The sequence below is a fragment of the Ctenopharyngodon idella genome, chromosome 6, assembly GCF_019924925.1.
Source record: "Ctenopharyngodon idella isolate HZGC_01 chromosome 6, HZGC01, whole genome shotgun sequence".
Lineage (NCBI taxonomy): Eukaryota > Metazoa > Chordata > Actinopteri > Cypriniformes > Xenocyprididae > Ctenopharyngodon > Ctenopharyngodon idella.
Genome location: NC_067225.1, coordinates 13,633,536 through 13,649,142, shown reverse-complemented (window position 1 = coordinate 13,649,142; position 15,607 = coordinate 13,633,536).

Here is a 15,607-nt window from a genome sequence, read left to right as displayed (position 1 = left end):
GTATTCAAGTCTGCATACTTGCAGACTGGTGTGCAAACAGCCTTGCCATATCCTAAATGTAGTTTTGACTTTTTTGTCAAATAATAGTTTATCAGTTGCTCTACATTCACATTTCAAAATAAAAAGTTTATCAAAATTTAGTATAAGCATTGTAAATGCAGTAATACAGTATATATACAGGTGCTGGTCATATAATTAGAATGTTATCAAAAAGTTGATTTATTTCACTTATTCCATTTAAAAAGTGAAATTTGTATATTAAATTCATTCATTACACACAGACTGATATATTTCAAATGTTTATTTCTTTTAATTTTGATGATTATAACTGACAACTAAGGAAAATCCCAAATTCAGTATCTCAGAAAATTAGAATATTGTGAAAAGGTTCAATATTGAAGACACCTGGTGCCACACTCTAATCAGCTAATTAACTCAAAACACCTGCGAAGGCCTTTAAATGGTCTCTCAGTGTAGTTCTGTATGCTACACAATCATGGGGAAGACTGCTGACTTGACAGTTGTCCAAAAGACGACCATTGACACCTTGCACAAGGAGGGCAAGACACAAAAAGTCATTGCAAAAGAGGCTGGCTGGGAAGGAAAAGATGTGGTAGAAAAAAGTGTACAAGCAATAGGGATAACCGCACCCTGGAGAGGATTGTGAAACAAAACCCATTCAAAAATGTGGGGGAGATTCACAAAGAGTGGACTGCAGCTGGAGTCAGTGCTTCAAGAACCACTACGCACAGACGTATGCAAGACATGGGTTTCAGCTGTCGCATTCCTTGTGTCAAGCCACTCTTGAACAACAGACAGTGTCAGAAGCATCTCGCCTGGGCTAAAGACAAAAAGGACTGGACTGCTGCTGAGTGGTCCAAAATTATGTTCTCTGATGAAAGTAAATTTTGCATTTCCTTTGGAAATCAGGGTCCCAGAGTCTGGAGGAAGAGAGGAGAGGCACACAATCCACGTTGCTTGAGGTCCAGTGTAAAGTTTCCACAGTCAGTGATGGTTTGGGGTGCCATGTCATCTGCTGGTGTTGGTCCACTGTGTTTTCTGAGGTCCAAGGTCAACGCAGCCGTATATCAGGAAGTTTTAGAGCACTTCATGCTTCCCGCTGCTGACCAACTTTATGGAGATGCAGATTTCATTCAGCTACCAGTACCTGGTTTAAGGACCATGGTATCCCTGTTCTTAATTGGCCAGCAAACTCGCCTGACCTTAACCCCATAGAAAATCTATGGGGCATTGTGAAGAGGAAGATGCGATATGCCAGACCCAACAATGCAGAAGAGCTGAAGGCCACTATCAGAGCAACCTGGGGTCTTATAAAACCTGAGCAGTGCCACAGACTGATCGACTCCATGCCACACCGCATTGCTGCAGTAATTCAGGTAAAAGGAGCCCCAACTAAGTATTGAATGCTGTACATGCTCATACTTTTCATGTTCATACTTTTCAGTTGGCCAAGATTTCTAAAAATCCTTTCTTTGTATTGGTCTTAAGTAATATTCTAATTTTCTGAGATACTAAATTTGGGATTTTCCTTAGTTGTCAGTTATAATCATCAAAATTAAAAGAAATAAACATTTGAAATATACCAGTCTGTATGTAATGAATGAATATAATATACAATTTTCACTTTTTGAATGGAATTAGTGAAATAAATCAACTTTTTGATGATATTCTAATTATATGACCAGCACCTGTACATACCAAACATGGAGTCCTCTCCCCTCGCATCCTCCCCACTGCGCCGCTGGCGGAGGCAATCATTGCTTTAGTTTCGATTTCAAAGAAATCTTTTATCAATGCCATCGATGCTTTTCCCTTTCTAGATGTAATTATCGAAATCAAAACAGTCCATAAACTATAAATCCACGCGAAAACTTCAGTCAAAGCAGCTCGTACACGTCAACTGGAACTAATCTGAGAGATCAGCCTCCTGACCTTGAAGTGTCAAATTTCTCGGTTTCTGAATGGACGGATGGCTTGATTGACATGTCCCCGCAAACGCTGAGTTCCGGGCATGATTTATACCATTGACATGTCCTCAGAAAACGTTAGCATGCTTTGATCGATGGTTTGGAGATTGCGTGTTTCTAGGTTCGAGAGTGCATTTTCTGTTATGCACATCCGCGACAAAACAGTTGATTATTTATGAACGAAAGCTCACAAAAATGTGAAAATGGCCTCGTTTGAAAGAAAATATCCTAAGCTAAAAGATGATATAGAGTTTGTAGAGGTTTATGGCTGACTAAAGCAGCCCTTATCAAAAGTGCAGGGGTCGATTTCTGTCTTTTCAAAACTGCGGGGGTCCTGACCCCCCGTCCCCCGTGCCAACAGCACGCCTGGCTATAGCTAGTAAGAACATCTCCTGGAAGATTCAGGAAAATTCCTGGTGGGCCGCTGATAAATTTGGCCAGCAGTAGCTTCGACATGAAGACAGTTTTACACGGGACCTGCAAAGCACAAGTCTCTAGTTCATTTTCAATGAGACACACGAAACCGGCAAAATCAGTGGTAGTTCTAGTAGTGGCGAACGACGGTGTGCAAGCGGTTCTCACACTCCAGAGGTGGGTAGTAACAAAGTACATTTACAAACCCGATTCCAAAAAAGTTGGGACACTGTACAAATTGTGAATAAAAAAGGAATGCAATGATGTGGAAGTTTCAAATTTCAATATTTTATTCAGAATACAACATAGATGACATATCAAATGTTTAAACTGAGAAAATGTATCATTTTAAGGGAAAAATAAGTTGATTTTAAATTTCATGGCATCAACACATCTCAAAAAAGTTGGGACAAGGCCATGTTTACCACTGTGTGGCATCCCCTCTTCTTTTTATAACAGTCTGCAAACATCTGGGGACTGAGGAGACAAGTTGCTCAAGTTTAGGAATAGGCATGTTGTCCCATTCTTGTCTATTACAGGCATCTAGTTGCTTAACTGTCTTAGGTCTTCTTTGTCACATCTTCCTCTTTATGATGCGCCAAATGTTTTCTATGGGTGAAAGATCTGGACTGCAGGCTGGCCATTTCAGTACCCGGATCCTTCTTCTACACAGCCATGATGTTGTAATTGATGCAGTATGTGGTCTGGCATTGTCATGTTGGAAAATGCAAGATCTTCCCTGAAAGAGACGACGTCTGGATGGGAGCATATGTTGTTCTAGAACTTGGATATACCTTTCAGCATTGATGGTGCCTTTCCAGATGTGTAAGCTGCCCATGCCACACGCACTCATGCAACCCCATACCATCAGAGATGCAGGCTTCTGAACTGAGCGCTGATAACAACTTGGGTTGTCCTTGTCCTCTTTAGTCCAGATAACATGGCGTCCCAGTTTTCCAAAAAGAACTTCAAATTTTGATTCGTCTGGCCACAGAGCAGTTTTCCACTTTGCCACAGTCCATTTTAAATGAGCCTTGGCCCAGAGGAAACGCCTGCGCTTCTGGATCATGTTTAGATATGGCTTCTTTTTTGACCTATAGAGTTTTAGCCGGCAACGGCGAATGGCACGGTGGATTGTGTTCACCGACAATGTTTTCTGGAAGTATTCCTGAGCCCATGTTGTGATTTCCATTACAGTAGCATTCCTGTATGTGATGCAGTTCTGTCTAAGGGCCCGAAGATCACAGGCATCCAGTATGATTTTCCGGCCTTGACCCTTACGCACAGAGATTGTTCCAGATTCTCTGAATCTTTGGATGATATTATGCACTGTAGATGATGATAACTTCAAACACTTTGCAATTTTTCTCTGAGAAACTCCTTTCTGATATTGCTCCACTATTTTTCACCGCAGCATTGGGGGAATTGGTGATCCTCTGCCCATCTTGACTTCTGAGAGACACTGCCACTCTGAGAGGCTCTTTTTATACCCAATCTTGTTGCCAATTGACCTAATAAGTTCCAAATTGTTCCTCCAGCTGTTCCTTATATGTACATTTAACTTTTCCGGCCTCTTATTTCTACCTGTCCCAACTTTTTTGGAATGTGTACTTCTCTATATCGATTGCTCTTTCAATTATTTCCGATTTCGGGAGTGTTTCGGGATATAAAATTAATTTAACAAAGAGTCTTCTTTTCCCTATTAATGAAAGAGCACATCAAATGTCATTCCAATCTTTTCCATTTTCAGTAAGTCTCGACAAATTCCCTTATTTAGGTGTGAGTGTAACACGCAGGTATAAGGATCTATTCAACAGTAATTTTAAACCAGCATTAGACAAGGCTAAACAGGACATGGTACGATGGTCAATGGACTCCATTAAAATTACAATTTTACCAAGGTTCCTATTTTTCACAAAATGAAAAATGGTAACACAAATACAGCAAGAAAAAGAAATTGGAATCCACTATATGCATGCAAAATTGCATTGAAAGTGCAATGAAAAAAGTGATAGGTAATATAAGAGGTAAAATCTAACTTATATTGTGAGTGAAATGAAATATTAGATTTAGGTTAAGTGACTGATGTTTCAATGTGTAAAGTATGTTGGATCCGCGTTTAAATTTTGACAAAAGCTGACAACACATGTGGTTGGAGACAGGGATGCTGAAATAACACTGATATGTAGTTGATGACCACAAGAAAGTAAATATCTCTGCCGAATGCTAGTGGTTGTTACTCAGTCAGTGGACCGTTTTCAAATCAGGGAAGGATGAGCGAGGACTCAATAGCAGTACAATGGGCTTTTATTTAATAATAAAAAAAAACAAAACATAACAAAAACTACCCCAAGGGGGAAAACAAGACTAGACTAGACTTGACTTGACTTGACTTCTTGGACTTGGAAACCACACACAAGGGAATATTTTTTATGAAAGTTGGCAGCACACATGGTTGGAGACAGTGACATTGAAATAACAGTGATTTGTAGTTGACGATAGTGATGGGAAGTTCGGTTCTTTTCCGCGAACCGGTTCTTTCTGACAGTTCGTTTCAAAAAACCGGTTGAAAAAAACGGTTCACCAGTTCTTTTACGCTCCGACGTCTATCGCGGGCCGGGATGAAAAAACACTTAACACATTCAAATATATAAAGTCAGTAATCATAACATCAGTCAACTAAAACATCATTATAATCTGAAACGTTTCTTAAAATTTAGTTTTGCATCTAAAGCATACAAACACATATACGGGCAGTGATGTGCAAACGAGGAAGTTTTACAGTTATAAAGTGAACTAGATAAAAAAGTTCGTCGAGACAAACTTTAAGTTGGCTTGAAAAAGTAGGTCCAGAAAGTGTAAAGTAGTTTATAAAGTTTAAAGTTTAAAAGTTTTCAGTTTTCAGTTTGGTTTTAGTTTAGTAGTTTTGAGACAGACAGACAGACAGACAGACAGACAGACAGATAGATAGATAGATAGATAGATAGATAGATAGATAGATAGATAGATAGATAGATAGATGAGAAGTAATAGATGAGAAGATAGATAGATAGATAGATAGATAGATAGATAGATGAGAAGTGATAGATGAGGAGAGAGAGAGATAGATAGATAGATAGATAGATGAGAAGTGATAGATGAGAAGAGAGATAGATGAGAAGAGAGATAGATGAGAAGTGATAGATAGATAGATAGATAGATAGATGATAGATAGATGAGTTTGAATGAGGATAGATAGATAGATAGATAAATGATAAGTGATAGATGAGAAGAGAGATAGATGAGAAGTGATAGATGAGAAGAGAGATAGATGAGAAGTGAGATAGATGAGAAGTGAGATAGATGAGAAGTGATAGATAGATGATAGATAGATAAATGATAAGTGATAGATGAGAAGTGATAGATAGATAGATAGATAGATAGATAGATAGATAGATAGATAGATAGATAGATAGATAGATGGATGAGAAGTGATGGATGAGAAGAGAGATAGATGAGAAGTCATAGATAGATAGATAGATAGATAGATAGATAGATAGATAGATAGATAGATGGATGAGAAGTGATGGATGAGAAGAGAGATAGATGAGAAGTCATAGATAGATAGATAGATAGATAGATGGATGAGAAGTGATGGATGAGAAGAGAGATAGATGAGAAGTCATAGATAGATAGATAGATAGATAGATAGATAGATAGATGGATGAGAAGAGAGATAGATGAGAAGTCATAGATAGATAGATAGATAGATAGATAGATGGATGAGAAGTGATGGATGAGAAGAGAGATAGATGAGAAGTCATAGATAGATAGATAGATAGATGGATGAGAAGTGATGGATGAGAAGAGAGATAGATGAGAAGTCATAGATAGATAGATAGATAGAGAGAGAGAGAGAGAGAGATTAAATGAGTTTAAATGGCAGTAATAGTACATAGAATGGCAGCTTCATTGAGTCTAATGGGCTTCAGTGTGTTTAAATTTGAATTTTTGACAGTTGGAGTTTGATGGAATGTTCAGATTTTCAATGTAAGTCAATGGGAGTTTTTTCCAGTTTTAATCAGCATTTTTAGGAAAACCATAAGTCGGATCAGTCTGAAAAGATATAGCAACTCGAGTCAGAACAGTCTGGAGGTCTAGTCCGAGTTTGGTGGTTGTAGCTTGAACAGTCTAGGAGGAGTAGCAGGGCAAAATTTAGTCTAAGAAAAATAAGCTTAAATAGAATATCAATATGTTGGCTTTTTCAAGCCAACTTAATAAATTAGTCTTCATCAGCGCAGAAACCATGATCCACTACTATACATAATCCATTACGAATTATTTGTAATTAAATAAACTTACGTTTCGCCAGATTGGCCCCTCATTCAAGTCCTCTCATGGCATCAGTTGTCCTAGTTCGGTTCAGACGCCGGTGCTGTTACAGTCATTACTATTTGGTAGCTTCAGATCACACACTGAATCACGCATGAGCGGTATCATCAGCTCATCGGTTCTCAAATCGGACATGTCCGAAAGAAGCGGTTCTCGGTTGTGTACTGGTGATCCGAAAACCGTTCTACTCGATAACGAGATTAAGATTCGAGAACCGCGAGAGCAATTCAAAAGGAGTCGCTTGTTTGCTCTCGCTGTAGTTTGATTACATCAATATTTTATCTTCATATCACCTTGTTTAGAAATTAAATAAGCTGTCCATGGATACAACAATTGTTTCCAATCTTTAAAAAAAAAAATAACATGAAAGCACAACTGAACAACTTTTACTGTAATGCTTTTTAAATAACATTATGTAAGGAAAGGAAGCAAAATTAGCTCAAATGAAATAATTAATTCATAGGGAAATATAAAGAGTCATTTAGTTTACGACCGAGCAACTGAATCGTCCAGCGTTCATTTGCTCGAGCCGTAATAAGCTCTGTAGCGGATATGAATATCCCCTTTTGTGAAAACACTGATTAGAGCCCGGTAACTTTAAGATCGACAGTTTAAGACATTAAATTTTACAAGCACATAATACAAGACACTTTCTTTTAAAATCTACAAGAGACTTTATTTATTCTAACACAAACACACACACACACATTCATACGCGTTGCAGTAAGAAAGGAAATGAGAGAGACAGAGTTTTAAGAGGGAGAGTGATATGATGAGGATTTCTAGCAAAATATGCACTTCAAAAGACCTGACCTGAACGAACCATGAATCATTAATTTAATGCACCAGTTCAGCTTTAGAATCTGGAGGTACTTGCTTGAGTCGACTTTAAATGTGAATCTTCTCGTCGGCGTGGAGAGAAAGGTTTTCCGAGTCGATGATATGTTGAGGGTCTCTCAGGTCCGGATTGTGTTAGGTAAAAACCAATCACATTTGAGCTTGCTGGCAAAATGAAAGGAAGTCTCTTTGTCGTGGCTGGAGTTAAAGTTGAAGCGGCAACAGTCGTTGGTTGAACTTTGCGGCAAAACTTAGAACACGAGACTCTCAACGGGAAAGAAAATTAAGTAAAAGAAAAGAAAAGTGAGTGAAAGTTGGATGGCTTGAATGAAGTCTGTCCTTTGTCAGCTTGGTCTTGTCTTTGTTTCTTCTTCTTGTTACTCCATGGTTACTCTTTGTTATTCTTACTTTGGTCACTCGTTCTTTGTCTTGTGATATGACCATTTAAACTTAGGTGTTTGTCCCACCTCTGAGAGGAGTTTTGGCCAATCAGATATAGTCTTGTTTAAAAAGGTGACTTTTCTCTGCCCCCAATCATAAAATAGTTGTTATTTCCGGTCTCTGGAATTGCCGGCTTTGGCAGAGTGTACCGTTTTAGACATAATTTCTATTAAATGGAATATGATACATTTTACACAGATTTCATTCAAGCCATGATTTAGAGGAGAGGAAGAGAATTAAAAACATATCCGACACAAAATACTTTCATTCAGCCATTCAATAGTTACACAGTTACATGAGTTGTGGGTGTTCTAAAACATAACTGGTCACATGTAGCATGCAGTTAAAAGATGTTTGATAAGTCCATTTCAAATTGTTTGGAGCAATTTGATGCAGTTTTAGTTGTAGAACAGTCTTTGTTGGTTTTTCTGTAAAGTTAGGTCACTCAGAGAAACAAATCTGCATTGTCTCTGTCTCTTTTGATCTGGAGATTAAAGACTCTTTATCTTCTTGGTGACCATTTGGTTTGTCACAAATAGCTTCAGTTTGTCACTTCTCCTTCTGTCAGGAACTATGGGTGTCATAAAAGTAATTAGCAAGGGTTTTTCTGTAGACGGACTGGAGCTTAGATTCTCTGAGTTTGGGTTTCTGGAATTATGTTTTGAAAGAATCATCTGAATGATTCATTTGTCTGGTTCGTCCACGGTCCCTACATATATCCCCCCCTTTGTTCGGCGATGTGTTGGGATGAAGACGTCGGTGGACACTGGAGAAACACAGGCAGAAGAAGCAGACACATACAAAGCAACAACAAAACAACACCTCCATGATTGGTCACTGTATTGGTGCAGGGCATTAGATTATCTGAGTACTAACAGATTAAGTTCAATTTTAAGAGTGTTATTCTAAATTGTCTCAGTATGTTAATGCTTGGACCAAATTATGTGATTAAATTGTTTGTTTTCTTCTCTTCTAAATTGTTTTAGGTTGAGACAGCTTTACCATTCATTTTCTGGTGACATCATTTGTGGTGAAAATGATGTGACCCATCATGCATGGAGCTCTCTCTGGCTCACATTCAAATTTTAAGGTGGCTTTCAGACCTTAGGCGTGGTGCGTCAATCCTAATTTCATGACCTTGACCCTTATGGGGTAGACAGGTGTTTTACCTTATAAAGAAGAAGGGAAGGAGAGGAAGAGGAAAAACAAAAAGCAGTTGAATGTTTCCTGGTACGGCTAACACTTCTGCGTGCATCTAAGGTGTCACATATCATAGTTTAATGAGAGGTGTTCTACTTGTTGTGCAGATAGTTGCATGTTTCTTATGGTGAATGTAGCTAAGTCAATGTTTAGCTAGTTTCTGAAACTAATTTCTGTCTGTAGGAAGAACATGTTGGTGAGTATGTTAATGTGGTAGTGTAATGTAGTGTAGTGTATGTATGGTCAGATCTGTTTCAGTCTGTTTTGCTCCCCCTTTTCTTGAGGGCTTAGATGAAGATTGGCTATTGCATCTTGGACTTGAAACGAGGGAATCGTCCATAATCTGAGGGGAGTCAGCCCAGTGAGGCAGGAAGTTCTTTGGCAGAAAGTGGGAGGTAGTTTAATATGGCTGCGTTGAGCTATGGTGCAAAACTTTGTCTCCTACGTTGCATTCCTTTTGTAACGCCTTCTGGTTGTAACAGACTGTCTGACCTTCTGTGCTTACTGTTGTTACTGTTGCACAAGCATGGTTCTTGAGTTGGGAGCTCGTTGGGTTTATTGGTGGTTTCTGAGTGTGAACATGCTTGAGTTCATTTCTGACCATGTAGAGCTCGCCATTGGTGTTGTCTAGTTGTTGGTTCAGATGGTCCCTTTCAGTGCTGTACCTTTTCAAATGTTCTTCCAGAGCAATGATTTTAAAGTTCTTGTCTTTAATGTCAGAAATGGTGTTTTCTAGTTGGTTTACCAGGTGAATTTGGACAGTCTTTAATTCTTGTTTGACGCATTCAGCAACTGCAAGAGCTTCTTGGAGCTTGTCAACTTGTTCCTTGGTTTCTTGCTCTGCTTCGGACACTTTGAGTTTGTCTTGAGCTTTCACTTTGTGCTGGTCTGTGCAGTGTTGAATGTGCATCAGCTCTCTCAGGAACTCAGTGGACGCTTGAAGTCATCCTGGACTTTCACTTCCAGCTTGTCTATGCGGCTCTGGGCACATGTCAACTCCTCTTGCAGGTGGGTGATGTGCTTGAAGCTTAGTTTCAGCTGGGCTGTGAAGGCAATGCTTAGAGAATTGGTGATCTTGCCTAGTTCAGCATGGTTTTGGTTCTGGCTTGAATCATGTGTCGGGAATCTTCTCAGGATTATGATTATTATTAAAAATAATAACAGTTCAATTGTCTTTGGCATGAGGCAGTCTGTAATGCCGTTGAGCCAGGCGTCCACATCTTGAGCAGTGGGGTTTGTGTCTGCGACATGTTGGCACGCTGGGAGAAGAGACTGACACAGATCGGTGTGGGGTGTAAGCCTATATGTGGTGGAACAGCTAAGTGTCAATTCAGTGAATGTACACCAATAGTGAAGTGTGATGGCTACGTGTTGGTCTCAGTGTGTAGACAGGTAGGCTATTGATGAGAAGGCTTTGTCACTCAACTGAGTAAGGGAAAAAGAGAGAAAAATGTTAAAACAAATTTTAACTGTAAAGAAAGTTTTTTTTTTTTTCCTTCAATTTAGAGAAATATTTATTTCCAATAAATATTTTCTATTAATGAAAAGCTGTCTAAAAAGAAAAGAAAAGAAAATATATATTATTGTTTATGTTCGCAAGGTCAATAATACAATAATAATGATGATACCTCTTTTCTTAGTTTAACAGGATTGACACCACACACCTTCAGTTGAACCACTTACCAGGGATGCTGTGAAGGCAACGGTTGCTCAACACTGGTCTCTGTTAAATGTTTTTGGATGAAAGGTCAAAATTTAAATTGCGTTTACAGATGCAGGGAGTATGAAGAACACAAAAGGGTTTGATTGAAATCAAATACCTAATGAATTGTATCTTTGGAAAGATTGTGTTTCTCTTTCTTTAGAATCGATTGATGGTTCGTCCAAGCTTGATCCCTACAAATGTGAAGAATAAGATGGAAGAAAGCAGGATAGAACAGGAAAGACGTGAGGAAAAGGAAAGGAGAAGGAAGGAGACCTGATCCACAAATGGTTCTGAAGCCTTTGTCTAATTATGTGTATAGAATTGGTAGTTGATGAACAACTAAACACATGAGAAAAAACATTTAGTAAGAGAGGGTTGTCTCTGATTGATTTGAAACTCGTAATAAGATATCAATGTATCCTATTGGGGCTCAGGTGTGTCGTTCCTTAGCTAGAATACAGAGAGGAAGCTCGTTCCCTGCAGACCGACTTATGGCTGAGCCATGATTGCAATGATCCATGTGAGGGTACACTTGGACTGAGTTGGCACTGTATGCAAGATACTTTGGGGTATAAGCATCGTCCGGTAGAATACCAGACCCTTACCTTGCGAATCTTGTATCGCATCCTTGCCCGGCAATGTGATCCCTTAGGATTTATTATTCCTTTTACTACCCGTGCTAAGATTATGCTCCAGCAGTTGTGGATCAGACCAGGAAGAGGATGGGATGATCCAGATATTCCTGAAGGCATTAAGGTGAGCTGGTTAGCTTGGGAGAATGAGCTATCATGCTTGAGTGAACTTCAAGTTCCACGGTGGTATGGATCAGCAGGATCATATGATGAGATGAGGGAATTGCACACATTCTGTGATGCATCGGAGCAGGCTTATGGAGCTGTAGCCTATCTTCGTCTTTCAAATGAGAATGAAGTTATCACCTCATTTGTTTTGGCTCGATCTAGGGTCGCCCCAAAGAAGACCATATCCATCCCACGTCTGGAGCTATGTGCTGCTCTTTCTGGATCTCAGCTAGCAAGTCTCCTAGTAAAGGAGCTCTCTGTGCCCCTTCATAAAGTTACACTCTGGTCTGATTCAACTACAGTTTTGACATGGATTCGCTCTGAATCTTGCCGGTATAAGGTGTTTGTTGCTAATCGTGTCACTGAGATCTTAGACCACACTACACCAGAACAATGGAGATATGTGGACACTGGAAATAATCTGGCAGATGACATTACTAGGGGAAAGAGGTTGGCTGAGTTATCTCCTACTAGTCGCTGGGTTCGAGGACCTTCTTTCCTCACTTTACCTTCTCATCAATGGCCTAAACATCCAAATATTGCTTCTGATGATGTGGCACTAGAATTGCGGAAACCTTTGTTTTGTGGCCAGACACAAGTTTCATCAAGTCTTTCCAAATTAAACCCTTCCCAATTCAATACTTGGTCACAGCTAGTTTCATATACCATTGAGAACTTTTCCCCTGATTCTACACCAGAGAACAGACTCAGTCAGAATCAAGCAGAGCTATTACTACTACGTCATGCACAAGAAGAGGATTTTCCTGAGGAGTTTAAGTTACTCCAATTAGGCCAGGATGTTTCTGCACAGAGTAGGCTTGTTGAACTGGCACCTGAGTATGACCCTGTGACATGTCTTATAAGAGTAAGAGGACGCCTCCGTCAGAGCAAGGACTTGGAGTCAGAAGCTCTCCATCCAATAGTTTTGGATCATAAGAATCCAATTACTAAGCTTCTGATTGCATATTTTGACTCAACTTTGTGTCACCCAGGACCACAAAGAATTTTTGCTCAACTTCGAAGAAAATATTGGATTTTACGTGGACGGCAAGCGATAAAGTCAGTTCAACGATTATGTTGTGAATGTCGGAGATGGAAAGGTTCTCCTTCAGTCCCTAGGATGGCGGACCTTCCTCCCTCTAGACTCCGCCTTTATAAGCCCCCTTTTTGGTCAACAGGTATGGACTGTTTTGGCCCCTTTAGTATTATTGTGGGTCGTAGGCAGGTGAAAAGGTGGGGTCTTCTTTTCAAATGTCAGACAACACGATGTGTTCATCTTGAGCTTCTGTCTGGGTTGGATACAGACCGTTTCCTACTAGCCCTCTGACGTTTCATAGCTTGTAGAGGTCTACCCTACGAGCTCATATCGGATCAAGGAACTAATTTCCGGGGAGGAGAGAGAAAGCTCAGGGAAGCCTTTGATCAACTTAATCCTGTTCTTCAGGAACTGCTTTCCCAATATCAGATTCGATTTAACTTTAACCCTCCATATTCTCCACATTTTGGAGGCTGCTGGGAGAGAGAGGTCAGATCCATTAAGACAGCCTTACGGGTGACACTGGGTACACAGATACTTTCAGAGGAAGTTCTATATACAGTACTTGTTGAAGTGGAAGTGATGTTAAACTCTAAACCCCTTGGATATGTGTCTTCTAATATCGCAGACCCTGATCCTATAACTCCAAATATATTGTTGATGAGGCGGCAAGATACTTCCCTTCCTCAAGTAATGTATGCTGATTCAGAAATTCTTTCACGTAGGAAGTGGAGACATAGCCAAGTACTGGCTGACAGATTTTGGTCAAGTTTCATTAAAGATTATCTTCCTTCTCTTCAAGGTCGCCAGAAGTGGAAACAGGATGGGAATTCAATTTCAAGTGATGCTGTAGTTATGGTAGTGGATCCTCAACTTCCACGGGGACTCTGGCCTATAGGAACTGTCACAAAGATCTTGCCAAGTTCTGATGGCAGGATAAGGGTTGTGGAAGTTATTATTGATGGGAAAACCTATGTACGTCCTGTCAGCCGTTTGGTGGAACTTAGTAAGTTTTTAGATGACTCAAAATAATTGTACAGAATTCTCTAAATGCAAATATGTTGCCATATTTGGGGGCGGCTGTTGAGAATTCCCAGGTCACATGACATAATCAGCTAGGGGTGGAGCTAAGTCTCCTCAGGTGCACTGATCATTATTTAGCTGCCGTTGTTTGGTGTGTGTGAAGCATGCAGCTGAACTTGACATTCCTTGTCCTTCTCCTCCTCCTCCTCCTCCTCCTCATAGAGAGCTTCTAGTAGAGTTGATGTGTTTCTGATTATGTAAGTTTATTTCTTTTAGTATTTAATGTTATTTCTTGAAGTTATGTTTGAGTTCTGTGTGATTTAATTCATATGTATTAGTGCTTATATTTGATTGCTAAACTGTTGTGTTGTGCTAATTGGATTATATGATTTGTTTGAGTTATATTGTTATATTGTTGTATTTAAGACTTGTTTGTTCTTTATTGTTTTTGTTTTTTTAGACACCATACAACTCTGTCTGAAACTTGCCATGGTTCAATTCCTATGCCTCTAAATGTCAAATAAAGATCATGGGCTGAGTACTAGATCCACTGTGTTTTAATGGACACACCATCCTGGTAGCACATTCCTGAACCAATCTATTCCAAACTTTACAGAGTCATTTAGTTTACGACAGAGCAACTGAATCGTCCAGCATTCATTTGCTCGAGCCGTAATAAGCTCTGTAGCGGATATGAATATCCACTATCGTGAAAACACTGATTAGAGCCCGGTAACTTTAAGATCGACAGTTTAAGACATTAAATTTTACAAGCACATAATACAAGACACTTTCTTTTAAAATCTACAAGAGACTTTATTTATTCTAACACACACACACACACACACACACACTCACACTCGTTGCAGTAAGAAAGGAAATGAGAGAGACAGAGTTGTAGTGATTTTTACTCCATTCACCGGTGACGTAGTGATTTTTGATCACGTGTCACTTAAGGTGTGGTTATGAGTGTATTAGATGACCCCTCCCCCGCTTTTGTAATACGGGGCACCAGTTAAGAATACTATCTTAACAATTTAAGAACACTCCAAAAGAGCTGTTCAATAATTCAGAATTAATATAAACTGGAGGGAGTTGGTCAACTGATTTATCTGAAGGATTTGCGAGAGTCTGACCAACTAGTAGAGTCTTTGATCATCAACACACGGAAGACACAGTTATAATAAAATCAATGAAATTTATTAACAATAGACATGCAAGAGTAAATACCACAACGATTAATAATGAAATAATGAATATGCACTTCTAAAAGATAATAAAATAATAATCAAAGGGAAATACTGAATTAAATCAAAGAAACAAATAAATGAAGTGAACACAGAATGGATAAATGCAATGCTGTTGAACTGAATGTAGAATGGAAGAGAACTGTATGGGAATGCTTCTTATGGAAGCCACCTAATGGCTGTGGTAAAATGGTGATAAATAATTGCTTATTTATCATTCAACAAATAATATCCCTATTATTTGTAATAAGCTGACCTCAAGTAACTGTTATCTAAACAGGTTAGAAAAACATATGCTGCATGTTTAAACTAATGCCAAGGTCTCTAGAAAGAGGTTTGGTAAGTTTATATTTACGTTCCACACAGTCGGGTGATCAATCCGGTAGCAGAGACGTCTTCCACTGATGATGCAGTCTGCGTGCAGTGGGAGGGCACGGAGTTGCCACGCTGGGCTGGAGTATGCTGAACTTCGGTTGCGCCAAGAGGGTCCTTTAGGATGGATTGGGCAGCTGGGTCAGATGAATCTTCACAGGTTCCTTTGCAGG